This window comes from Jatropha curcas, chromosome 10 (genome assembly GCF_041381405.1).
Source record: "Jatropha curcas cultivar XTBG-Jc1 chromosome 10, XTBG_Jcur_1.0, whole genome shotgun sequence".
Lineage (NCBI taxonomy): Eukaryota > Viridiplantae > Streptophyta > Magnoliopsida > Malpighiales > Euphorbiaceae > Jatropha > Jatropha curcas.
This window is the reverse complement of record NC_143160.1, coordinates 9665705-9676618: the sequence shown is the minus strand read 5'-3', so window position 1 is coordinate 9676618 and position 10914 is coordinate 9665705. Positions and strand designations below refer to the sequence as shown.

Below are 10914 nucleotides of genomic sequence, written 5' to 3'. Positions count from 1 at the left end.
CATTTTTCATCTCTCTTGTTTGATAACAACACTTCTAATTTTGCTATAGATTTATTTCGTTGTTCATTTTCTTTTTCTGCTAGCTGTCTAATTAGAATTATTGTTCTGAGTTGTTATTAAATAAAAAATAACATTACATGAATAGAGATGCTCTTTTTGCTAATAATATCTTTCTTCTGAGTTTCTTTTCAATAAAGAAAAGGAGATTAAAGCCTTTTGTTGGCATGAAATACAGGTTGGAGTAGAGATTTTGCAGATCAACTCATGGGTGTAATTAGAGACCTTTCTTGAATAAAAAAATGGTGCTGATGATCGCTACGAATATGATACGTGCTTGTAAGGATCACTCCTCCGTTAGTCTCTATGCCTTTATTAAATAGACCTCACTCCTCCATTCACTTGAGATTTTTGTTCATCATCTATTCATTTCTGCATCTCATATACCTTAAATCTTTTTTTTTTTCTTTTTGAAAGAACAGACATGTAAATTTAATAAATTCTTTTTTCATGAGAATTTTGTTATCCCAACCAATGATATGTGTTTGATCTAAACTCGTGAAATTGATAAAATAGAGATGAATGTAATGGTTGAAATTGATAAAATCGAGATGAATGTAATGGGAGTAATTTAATGAGTCTCTATTGTGTAGTTGGAGGCAATATGGGGAAGGAGAAAGTGAGGGATGCTTCAATAAATTGAAACGTCAAATGTTTCAATTATAAATTTATCCTTATTAATTTAAATAAATTTGAAAAATATATATTATGATAAAGGTGTAATGTCAACAAAAATGAATTTATTGCTTAAAATAAATAGTAGCTAATTAATTTGTAGTTAGTTCGTACATCTCCCTACTATCAAATAAAACTATCAATGATCACAAATTAACTTGTTTCTATTTGAGAAACTTTGGTAAATTGATTTCTGTTTGAAAAGCTTATGGTAATTGCACAACTTGAGAAGCTAGTGTTGATAACTACATCTAATTAAAAGCCGCATCTTCATCTTTAAACCATGAAAAATTATTATTTCTCTACATTTTCCAAGCTCTTAAATCTTATACTACTATATTCATTAATGTCATAGTATTTTTATTTTAATAAATTACTTGTATTATTCTATTAGCACAGGACAATGTAACCAATTAATTTGATTTTAATTTAATGACTATTTTCATGACTATGAGGTTGATTATAATTTTCTCCAATATCTCAAATAAATTATTATAATCTCTATCTATTCATTTATATTGTAAATTATCATAAATAACAAGCTTTCATTTAAATGAATATTGCATGATATTGTAGAATAATTACTTTCATGCATATTCAATGATGAAAATATTTATTTAAAATTTATGTATGGATGCATAATTCTTTAACTCATAAAAAATTTATGTTAATACATGGAAATGGAGTAATATTTATTTTTGAATAATATTAAAAGAAAAAAAATCAACTGCCATTGTTTTTCTCATATTATGGGGATGGGTAAGAAGGAAATTAATTAATTAATTAATTTTTTATTATGGTAAACAAATTTTAAGCCTACAAGGTTTGACGTAATTAATTACTTTTTGCCATTGTGTCATATGTAAATGCTCCTAAGTGAAAAAAAAAATATTAATAATAAAATAACCCTGTTAACTAATATAAGTATAAAAATTAGACATTATTTTATTATATACATTAAAGGGCCTGGGTAAATTACTGTTCATGTAACAGCGATTTTTCCATTAAGCCTCTTATGTTTTTTTTAATTACAATATTCCTTTTTCATTTTAGTTCTTTAATATCTTATTATTACAGTGATGTCAATTTGTTACTAATTGACATTTTTAATTCTATGGCCTTCATTTTTAATTACAGTAGTTTCCAGGTTTTACTCTTTGATATCTTGTTTAATTATATTTATACTCTTTTATTTTCTTTTAATAGTGTAAAAAGATAAAAAAAAAATCTATTTTGATTTGCCATAATAGTATTTTGTCACTTTTGCACTTTGATATCACTTTGATTGCATTTATACTATCTTTTTTTTTTTTTTTTGGTTAATTGTGTAAAAAAATAATAAATCCATTTTCATTCGCATGATTCTTGAAATAAAACCTGCAATAGTGTTTTCTCACTTTAATCCTTTGTTTTTTTATTACATTGATGTCATTTGCAATCACAATTCTACTTTTATGGCTTCAATTTATATAATATTATCCTTTGATTATTTAATAATTTATTTTTGTTAAAAGTAAAAAATATATGAGAAATTTATAAAAAAGTAGTTTATAAATCTTTAAAAATTACCTTACTTAATATAGGTAGAATTAGTGAAATGTAAAAATACATAAAAAAATTTTTATAGTATAAAGTAATAAAATAAAATTACTAAATATGAAATTTATATTTATCATAAAAATAAATTTATCTATCTATTATATATAAAAGTGGGAATGATGGAGAATAATGAGATTCCCGATAATGCTCTTAATGAAATTAAAAATATTCTAAAATAACCTTAATTGTAGTCAATTTAAAAATTACATTTTATACCAATGAATGTTTGGATAGATGGTTCGGTACTCTTCTCTCTTAAGTGAGGTCGAAGGTTCAATACTCATGGCTGGAGCAAATACTCGCTGTGAGCACTTTCTCCCTTCTTGGACCAATCCGGTGCAAGCATGATTTAGTTCTGGCTAGTAGGCTCGAGATAGCTGTAGTTAGGAAAAAAAAGAAAATTTATATTTTATTATTTGATTGAATATAATTTTTAAAAATTATTTTTTAAATAAATACATATAGATAATAATTCTATATGATTGTAGGGAAAATTGATAGTTTATTTGGCGAGGACAGAACATTTCTTTTATGTAATCATTTTTATTAATTAATTAACTTATTTATTTATTTTAAATTTTCAACTTAGAAAAATAGAGAAATAAAGTTAGATCCCAGCATTATTTGCTTTATAATTTTCATTTATTGACTTGGCTACAATTTTTTTTTTTGTTTATCAACATCAAATTTCATTAAATTACAATATTTCCAGTTAAAGACGGAATTGATTTTTGAAATTTAAATTAGTCATTTTTTTAATATAATTTTTTTCTTATTATATGTTGGATTCCAAAAGGAGTTCTATTATTAATAATAATTTTTTATTTTTATTTTTTTTATTATTAAATTAATTTGTAACTACTATCATTTTAATTTAGTAAAAGAATTATATCTCCCATGCAATTAATAGATGGCCTCTTGATGATTAAACATTTTTAATTTTCTTAACATTTTTTCTATTATATTCTCAATACATTTGACTTGAAAGAAAATAATGTTTATAAAATTAGAAAAAACAAGAACTATATATTTCTTTTTTTGTCACTTTTTGGGATTTCAAGAATTTGTGTGTCTATGCATATATTCTTTTCTCTATGCACTGGGTAAGTAATACTATTACTATAGCCAAAGTAATTAATATTATCAATTCAGATCATCTGCTCATTTCTTTCTTTTACTAAGTAGTAAATAATTTATTTTGGACACTTATTAAAGTTTTAAGAATCTGCATTATAGTTGTATATAAATATTAATTTGGGGTTGAGGGCAAGAGGTTAGAGATTGAGTGATGACTTGATTTTTTTGGGCACTTATTAAAGTTTTAAGAATCTGCATTTATAAATTAGGGACTGAAGGATTAGGCCTAGGGATTGGATTGAATTTTATTTTGAGACCACTTTGTTATAAATAAAATAAAATTAAATACATAAGAAGTAGTATTACAAATGTCTTGTACGACAAAATTCAATATAAATTAAATGTATTTATTTGAATCTAAATAAAAAACTTATGCTTTAATATATATATAATTAAAAGAGTACAAATATATAACGAGCATAATTAATGTGCAAGACACGTCATAAAAAAGAGTAATATTATTAAAAATAGAAATAAAAATTTGAGAACACAATGTGAAATAAAATATTATTAAAAATAAAAATAAAAATAAGGAAAAGCTAAAACAAATTAGACCAAAACAAAACAAAATCAATCGAACAGAAACTCTAGGACCATGCCAAAAACTACTTAGCTAATGGATCTGCAAATACATTCCTACCTCTCTTAACATGAGTAAACCTTACAAAGATAAACACGACACCATTGTACCAAAATCCCTCCAATATCTATTGTATGTAATGATTTTTCTTACAACTTTCATGTTGATTATAATTTTCTCCAATATCTCAAATAAATTATTGTAATGTTTACCCATTCATTTATATAATAAGTTATCATAAATATAACTTATGATAAAATGAATATTGCATTGTATTACTTTCATGTATATCCAATGATGAAAATATTTATTTTAAACTTATGTATGCGTTGAAGATTATATATAATAGAAATGGAGTAATTTTATTTTTGAATAATTTATTCCACAATTTGTTCCCGGAAAGATGAGAATTTTTTTGACATTCTTGTGATTTTTTTTTTTCTTGATCTAAATTAAGCATATAACGATAGGGAAATGGCATTTCATGGTAGAAATAGTAATTCGCTGCTTTGGAGAGTTTAATTAACTCTAACTGAAATTTAGCAAAAAAAACTTTTTTGATAATATTGTATTACTAGTTGAGAACTTAATTTGGCATTTAGATATTCTAATTAATAAAAAAAAGGTAAAGCAAATTTGACCAACCACAATGATAAAAAAAAAAATGTCATAAAATGACTTGAGAAATTGAATCCACCTTGAGCTAAGTGATAAAAATTATAATAAATAATAATATTCTATTACTAATAAAAAGGATTATCTATATATTATAATAAATAAAAATAGAAAACCATAAAATTTAGATTTAGTTCATATAATCTATAATATTTTTCATAAATTATGATATATGCAAATAAATTTAAATACTAATAAACCTATTGATGAATCAATCTGAATTTATAAAATATAAATATTTATAAATATTTGATCTATTTAGCTCATAATTTCTTTCATAAACTAAGATCAAATAACCTTTTACCTTTAAACTTGTATTTACCTTTACCTTTATTTGGAATAAATGAATTCCATAAAATTTTACGGAATTTATTTATAAATTCAAATTTTTGTTTTTGTATGAAAAAATAAAGAATTAAAATCTTGAATTATACATTTTTGATGTATGCAAAGCTGTGGGGATTTTGCAATTAATTTTGATTAATATAAAGCAATTAATCTTCATTAATCAACCATATGAAAATCTTGAATTATACATTATTAATTAATAAAACTAGCTAATAATTTAAAAATAATTATAAATATATATTTAATACATCTAATGGATGGGATTGTCAAACATAACCATATGGAAATCTTGCCTCTGCCATTTATTGATTTATCAAAAGGGAAAAAAAAAAAAAATTCAATTCTCAACATTTTCCCATTTTTCCACATTTTCTCCACTTTATGCTCTCGCTAGCCTATTGCACTGAATTGATTTTGAAGAACATCGATTCTATCAGAATACAAGATTATTTAACCATATTAAGCTAATATGAATTTAATGACTAATTTTATAATCATTATAATTTTTTCCGATATCTCAAATAAATATTTTAAAATATCTCAAGTATTAATAATAACTCATCATACAATATTGCAACTTACCATACATAGAGCTACCTTGCATTTAAATGAATATTTTATGTAGTTGTAGAATAACTACTTTCATGTATAGTTAATGATAACAAATTTGTTTAAGAGCGCAAGTGTTATATTTTTAATTCACCAAAAATTATAATATAAGCTGAAAATTATATATAATCATAATTTAGTTGCTTATTTATTTTTATAATGATTTGATTTTTTTTTTTAACATTCGATGTTGATATAATCTTCTCTAATTCAACAAATTAAGAATGTGATTTAAAAAAAAAAATTGAATTAATCATATAACCATGGGGAAAGAGCATTTCATGTAAGTGTCTATATATATAAGGGCATTTTAGTATTTGCACTAAATTAGTTTTTATAAATTTAGGGATGAAGTAATTAATTAAGCCAAAAATATTTTTCCTTTTATTATTTGGATTATTTATTTCGTTTGTGGATATATTATTATAAGATTGAGATTATTATTTATCAACTTAATTAACAGCTAATAATAGAATTGGTTTAAGTAAATTTTACTAAAATGAGTTTTAATATGCATATTATAGGTTGTTCAATTTTTTTTTATAATAAAGGTAAATATTCGATTATTAGAAGAATAGATTTATATATCTAATTATATAATTGATTGCATACAAAATAACATATCTAGCACACATGTAAATCTAATAAACATTTCGTGATTGATCTAAATTGTTGAAATTGATAAATAAAAAATTTATGAAAATGAGGAATTTGATGAGTCTATATTGTATTTTTATTGGTGGCACTTCGAGAAAGCGAGGGATAGTTAAATAAATCAAAATATAAAATATTTCCATTATAAATTTATCTTTATTAATTTAAATTTGGAAAACATATATTGATAAATGTGCAATGTTAAACAGTAAAAAATAAGTTCAACTATATTGTGGTGACTTGATTTTTTTAATTTTAATATTAAAGAATTAAGCTGACTTCAGTAATTTGATAAAAGGCCAATCCATAAAACATTACTCATAATAAAAACAACAAAAAAAACGAAATTTATTGCTTAAAAAAATGATTTTATTGAAATTAAGAATTTATTCCTTAAAAACAATAAATGAGTTAATTGAAATTACATAAAAAAAGAATATCCGCTACAACTAATTAGAAGAAACCATTTGGTTCTCATACCGTGGAAAATTATTATTTCTCCGCATTTTTTAAGCTCTTGAATCTTTCATCTGGGTTAAGTTAATTTTTGGATAAGTCTAATGGTTTTGATTTAGTTGCCTCTAATATTAGGTTTTCCCTAAATATATTAAAAAATTAATAAAAAAAATTATTTACTGTTAAAAAAAATAAGAATAAAGATTAATGTTAAAATTGGTTTGGTTGATTAAACTGTCATTAGCTAATAGAATAATAATACAAGTAATTTATTAAAACAAATATATTATAAAAGTATTTGCAATCTCTTGTTTACTAAAAAGATCTAAAACAGATTAAGATAAAACAGAACAAGATCAACCCGATCACAATCTCTAAAACCATGCCAAAAACTACTCATTAACAGAAACTCCCATTTTAGCTAATTGATATGCAAATACATTCCTATCCATCTCAAAATGGAAGACTTCACGGAAGATAAACACGACATCAATTTATCTATTATTAAAATACTTCCAATATCTATTGTATATAATAATATTTCTTATAACTATTATATTAATTATAATTTTCTCCAATATCTCAAATAAATTATTATAAAGTTTACCCATTAATTTATATAATAAGTTATCATAAATATTACAAGCTCTTGTTTAAATGAATATTACATGGTATTGTACAATAATTACTTTCACGTATATCCAATGATGAAAATATTTATTTAAAACTTATGCATGCGTGTTAATTCTATGCTTTGAAGATAATATTGTTTATAATAGAAATGGAGTAATTTTATTTTTGAATAATTTATTCCCCTGTTTGTTCTTGGAAAGATTAGAATTTTTTAAACATTCTTGTAATTTTTGTGTCTTGAACTAAATTAAGCATGTAAGGATTGGCATTTCAGGGTAGAAATAGTTTTTTGCTACTTTGGAGAGTATAATTAACTCTAACTGAAATTTAACATTTAGATATTACTAGTTGAGAAATTAATTTGACATTTAGATATTCTAATCAATAATAAAAAAAGGTAGATTTGACGAACTACAATGGTAAAAAAAGCCTTGTAAAATGACTTTAGAAATTGAATCCACCTTAAGCTAAGTGATAAAAATTATAATAAATAATAATATTCTATTACTAATAAAAAGGATTATCTATAATATTACAATAAATAAAAATGGGGTCATGATCTGAAAAATATAAAATTTAGATTTAGTTCATTTTGTTGTCAGAGTGTAATACCCTGAATTTTTATTTTCAAAAATTTTCCAATTAAATTTAATGAACCGACAGCTTGAAAATTATATTAATATTTTAGTTCGAATACTGTGATAAACCGAACCGAAAATCGATTGGAAAACTCAAAAACCAAACGAAATGAGACAAAATCACTGAATTGGACCGAACCGGTTTGAATCGAACCGGACCGGCCCATTTCTTTTCTTTTCTTTTTCTTTATCTTTCTCTTCGTTTATTCCTTCTCCTTCTCCAGTTGCGTCACCTCCTCCTCCTCCCTCTCCTTCGATCTCCGTCCTCCGGCCACCAAATTCGGCAAATGAACACTCTAAAAACATCTACTCAACGCAAGGAAGAAGATTATAGCTTAGATTTGAACTGAAATTGCGTCTATTTTGAAGGGGAAGAGCTTGAAGTTTCGGCCACCGTGGTTACACTTTTTCCGGCGATTCACGGCGTTTCAGGCAAGCCTAGAGCGCAAGGTAAGTACCAAATGACTCCTCTCTTCTTCCTCTTTCATTTGATGGCCTCCTCATCGACTGTAATAACCGGAATCGGAAAACCCAAAATGAGTTTCACCAAACCTTTCCGGTCAATTTCCGGCCAAATAGGTCATACCCACCTTGATTTGAATACATATTAGTGATCCTCTCATCGAAACGAATAAAATGATATATTGTTTGTTAATTTTGGTGAAGATTTGACTTTTTCGGCCACCGTGCACGGCGGCGGTCCGGCGAGGACTTCAAAGGCAGAATGTTCTCCTCTTTGCGCGGATCACGGAAATCAAATCCGATTTTCGATCGGTACACTCTAAAGCTTAATTTGCAATTTTTGAATAAATCCCAAGATAATTAATTAATGAATTTAATTAAGTAGTTAAATAAATTAAATTTGATATTGTTAAATATATTCCATGAATATTAATTATAACTATAAAATCGGTGTTGAAATATAAATTTCTATCTAATAATAATGTAAGTAAAATTTGGAAATTTTATTAGTAAGTAAATAGTTATAGCATAATTAATTATAATGAGAATTTAATTTGATTAAGAATATGCCCGATGAATAGACTGTGAATTGAATGAAAGAATGAATGATGGTTATGGCGGACGAGATGAGTTAATGTGAATTGCCCGATGGATGGGCTGTTTTGACATATGGTTTATGTAAAAATTTGGATAGTCCAGTTTATAGAGGAAATGCTGCCGAAATTTTTATAGAACACTTAATGAAGAATTAAATTAGTTATATTCTTAATAAGTAGTGACGACTAAAATTTTAGGTATTAAGAAATATTATACAATATTATAATTATCATTATACAATATTCCTCACTGAATAATTAGAGATTTTATCTAAAGCTTATAAATTAGAATAATTATTTATATAAATGAGAGAACCTAGATATATATGCATATATAACAAGTGAATTAAATGACCAGTAGCCAAAATAAATAAACGAATGTGAAATATAAGTTTTTGAATTAAAATTCTTATTTAGAATTTTCTTGTTTATTTTAAAGGTTTATAAAGTACAAAATGCGAGGACAAAAGCTAGAAGCATGTGGCTAAAAAGGCAGTCCTTTTAAAGGACAATAACGAACTGTGAGTAGTATTAGATAACTAGTATCATCCACCGGCATTCATGCATTCACGGCTAAATGTTATCATGCATTATTTTGTTGAATTGCCATATCGTGCTGCCCTATTTGTATTGCTTGATTAGCTGTGATGTGATATTACTGTGCCTTGGTTGTGTGGAATTGGGATGAAGTGGGTCACCATGGGTTTGTGAGACTGTTTCTGTTATATGGATCCTGATTATGATTTTGATTCTGTTATATGGATCCTGATTCTGATTTCTGTTAGCCGGGTAAATGGGAGATCAGCGCCCCCGTGTGCACCTACTGTTCTGATCTGTATGATATGGAAAACCACGGGTTGGTCTCTTTGGGCGCACCTGATAATCTAGATCTGATCGCAGCCCGCAGGGTGGCCTCCTGTTGTGAGCGCTTGAAGATCTAGATTTGATGGAGACGACCGGGTTGCCTCCTGTTGATAAAAAAATAAAAAAATAAAAATAAAATAAAAAAAAGAGAGAAAGACTGGAAAAATAATGAGAGGACTGGTTGTGTGAGGATTGAACCGGTCGGCCAGAATGGGGGATTGGCTCCCTGGTGCACACGTGAGAGGATGAGCCATGTGGGAGGACGGCTCATCGGGGTTCGGTGACTCCACTGACTAATTTCCACGTGATGTGATTATATGAAGGTGATAATACTTGTGATTGCTGTTGTATTGCCATTTGTGTGACAAATTGCATGATCATATAATTAAACGGTAATCGGATAAAAATATTTTAGCATCTGTGTGATTGTGTGGGGTGAGAGGGTTATCTAACCCTACTCATTGAGTTTGGCGCTCACCCCTGCCTACTATTTTTTTTCAGGTAATAGAAAGAAAGGAAAGCCCTATGGAGTTGAGACACTTATTGTAGAAGACGGTTAATGATAGAAATAACGATGTAAATATAAAGGTAGAGTTCCGCAATTGTATTTCAGTTGGGTTGTAAATAAATAATAAAAGTCCATATTAAACATATGAACTGTATTTTAGATGCATATGTATAATAAGTAAATGGGCCTGAATCCATAATTATGAATATAATGTGAGATTTAAATAAATTAGGCTTACAACGGGCTTCGGGGGCCTTAAGCCTACTTAGATCCTAGTGCCGGTCCGGTCCACGGAAATGGGTCATGACACAGAGGGAGAACTACTACGCTATGCCTTGGTGTGTTAAATTTAGTTCATTTAATTTATAATATTTTTCATAAAGTATGATATATGGTCCTGCAAAATAAATTTAAATAGTAATA

General features: G+C 26.3%; 1 long non-coding RNA gene across 1 annotated transcript; it reads left to right on the top strand.

The window, feature by feature from the left end:
* The first annotated feature begins 8282 nt into the window (after window positions 1–8282).
* On the top strand, window positions 8283–10702 carry LOC149493056 (uncharacterized). The gene is made up of 4 exons (XR_016322871.1): window positions 8283–8511; window positions 8728–8835; window positions 9559–9640; window positions 10485–10702. It is a non-coding gene; the product is annotated as an uncharacterized LOC149493056 (long non-coding RNA).
* Window positions 10703–10914: the final 212 nt, after the last annotated feature.